We start from the raw sequence: 3,507 nt of genomic DNA on the forward strand, positions 1-3,507 counted from the left end.
GTGGACTGATTCATTTCAGCCAAGAAGAAAATATTTTGTTTCCCTGATTTAAAAAGAAAATCTCCAAGACAATGCCTATATGTTGGGTGGGGTGTGGTGTGTGGTGGGGGAGACAGAAGTGGTGTGTGGATTTTATCTAACTCAGCCATCAGGAAACAGGTGGGATTGGAAGAAACACTGGTTTTACAGCCTGCCTGCTTCTACACTCCACTGAAAGCAAGCTGGAGCAATATTTTTTTCTAAATGCATTCTTTCATAGGATTTTGGGTGTCGCTGGCAAAGGCCAAGATTTGTTGCCTATCCCTAATTTCCCTCGGATTGAGTGGGCTTGCTCAGCCATTGCAGAGGGCAATTAAGAGTCAACTACATTGCGGTGGGTCTGGAGTCACATGTAGGCCAGACCAGGTAAGGATGGCAGATTTCCTTCGTTAAATGACATGAGTGAACCAGGTGGATTTTTACAAAAAATTGATGATCGCCATCATTATTGAGACTAGCTCACTGATTGAATTTAAATTTCACCAGCTCCCTTGGTGGGATTTGAAAACATGTCCCCAGAGTATTAGCCTGGGCCTCTGGATTACTTCTCCAGTGACATTACTGCCAGGCCACCATCTTCCATCTAAATAATATTGGGCTGGGTGTAAAACCAATGACACAATGGCTCCTATTGGATTCCCACCAGGTGAGTTAGATTAAAATTCAGCACCTGGAGACCAGAGAGCACTCCTCATATCATCAAAGGTAACAACAGTTTTTAAAGGTTTTAAAGAGTTGTTTATTTGCGTGTGAAAACCTTGAATTCATCTTTCCAAATTAATTTCTCTGAAAGACACCAGGGACAGAATTTTATGTCCCACGGGCAGACACGCACCCGACCCATTCGGGCATAAAAAAGCATGTGTTGACATCGGGTGAGTGTCCCGATGTCATCTCGCACTCGCGATATTTCAGTCGCAAGAGTCGGCAGTGCGCCCGCTGACAATTAAGAGGCCTATGAAGGCCATTAATAATTGGCTCGGATTTTTGGCTGCCCATCCAACGTTATGGTTGGCGGGCGGGTGAATCGGCCAGGCGACCTTTGTGTTTTTGATGAAACCTCATCCAAGCGCGGGATGGGGTTTCCAATATTAATTTTTTTAAAAATAAAACTGGGCACAATTTTTTATCACCAATATGTTTAGGTGAGTGATTCTTGTGGGTGGAAATCTTTTTCAGAATTTCAAGCTCTTCAGCTCCCATGAGGCAGCTCTCTGCCTTCAGGGAGCTTTCGTTGCGCGCTCCCCCAAGCCCCCGCTGACTTCAGCACTTGCCCTCTTCCCGCCCCTCACCCCAGGAGCGCTGAGCTTCGCAGCGCACCTTTCACGCTGGCTGGCCGTTAATTGGCCAGCCAGTGTGAAATAAGGGTCAGGGGGGCCAATTGCGGGTGAGAGCCCATTTCCCAGCCACTCCCAGGCCTGTCCAATATGCCCGCCCAACAACCCGAGAATCCTGTCCCAGGTTTCCAAGTTGTAGAGAGTGGTCATTTCATATATACTGAAGTATTTCATATAATAATTTATTCTGTGCTTCTTTGACATTTGACACTGAATTCTTGCCCTGTAGCCAAGGCTTTGTCCTGTTGGCTTAAACGATAGGGCAAAGTTCAACATCAGCAGAATGTGTGAAATACTACCATCCTTCTCGTATCTCACACAGGAAGAAAGAATTCTCAGCGTGACGTGCTGTCGCAGTATTCAACTGCTTTTATTTCTTGCCTGGTTCATTTGCTTCCTCCCATCATTTAACACACAACATTACAAATCGAGGATTACCAAAGGTCGGGTGTAATATAATTGCTCTTCACTTAGTATTTTTTAAAAAAAAAAGATAATAAAAGTTTTTGTAAAGAAAATACAGATAATGTCCTCTGGTGCTGTGATTACATGTCGGACACATTCTGCACTGATTTTGAGCATATGTTACAGGTGACCACCCTCTCCGTCTCTGAATCCTCTCCAAATGTTCACAACCTCAGAGCATTTCTATAAAGTGGGACATTCTCCAACGGGCAAATTTGCCATCAAGCACAGCTTAAAGATCAAATATAGCACAAATGATTTTTTAAAAATGTTTTTGTAGCTTCTAGCTTTGTAAGCAAGGCACATTTTATTGTGGGGGGGGCGGGGTTGTGGGGGAGATGGTGGTGTTGGTATCTCACATCACACTATAATGCTACAAATTACAGCAAAGTATAAAATGTATTGTTGGCCTGTTGATTTCAGAATGGTATCGCTCTTCAAAATGGTGGTACATTCATGCTTGGATATTGGAAAGAAAGATTTATGGCAGGGGTAGGGAATCTTGTCTTTATTACCAGCCATTCACACACACACACAAATCAACAGTACAGGTGGGACTTTAGTACATAAAACTGTCTTGTCAGCGTGCAATCTGCTGGTTTGAGCTCTTCCCACAGAACAGCAACTATAGTCAAAGATAATGTTCCTCAGCATTCCTGGTGTCATTCTTCTGTTTAAATTAGATGGCAAGTGTCCCAACCCAAATATCTAACACTGTCCTAATGTTCACCCGGGACTTAATTGTTTTCATGCACCATCGTGGTCAGTTACAGAGACAAACGAGCAGCCGTGCTGTCATAAAGGCAAAATACTGCGGATGCTGAAAATCTGGAACGAAAACAAAATATGCTGGAAAAACTCAGCAGGTCCGACAGCATCTGTGGAGAGAGAGAGAGACAGAGATAACGTTTCGAGTCTGTATGACTTCTCCAATCGGACTCGAAACGTTATCCCTGTCTCTCTCTCCACAGATGCTGTCATGATGAGTTTGAACAGATCTCACTAAAAATAGAGCCTGAGACAACAACAAAAAATTAAGTCATTTAGGCAATAGCAAGATCTAGTGCTGTATTCAGACTCTACACAAAACATCTGAGCTAATTTTAATTTTTAGAAAGCTTGCTGCAGGCTGGATGGAATTGAGCAACAGGCCGGATCTGCCCAACAGACTGTAGATTCCCCGCCCGTGATTTATGGATTAATTGATGCCACTACCTCCCCACTCTCCCCCACCACCACACAATATTTCTGGATACTTACATTTAATACAAGCAAATGCTAATGATGTGGGAGTGCCGGGTGGAAACAATCAAACACTGTTGATGGCAATGAATCGGACAACTGTGTTGCTCTTTCATCTTTCTGCTACCTTTGAGACACTTAGTGGAAAATTGACGGGCGTATATCACGCGACTAAGGTACTGGCTGGAATCTCGCTCCGGCAGTCTGTCAACTCCTGGGTGGAACTTGGAGAGGAGGAAAAAAATGAAGAATTTCTCTGCCACGTATTGTTCATTTCAATGCATGTTGGATTTCCATTGGATGCAAGGAGCTGCCTGCGCATGCGTTTATAAGTTTTAAAAATATATCATTCACCATATTTTCTATTCCTTGGCCCCTAGCAACACTAACAAAAGTGACACATGTTTGTCCATGTTATTGAGTG

The sequence above is a fragment of the Carcharodon carcharias genome, chromosome 2 (genome assembly GCF_017639515.1).
Source record: "Carcharodon carcharias isolate sCarCar2 chromosome 2, sCarCar2.pri, whole genome shotgun sequence".
Lineage (NCBI taxonomy): Eukaryota > Metazoa > Chordata > Chondrichthyes > Lamniformes > Lamnidae > Carcharodon > Carcharodon carcharias.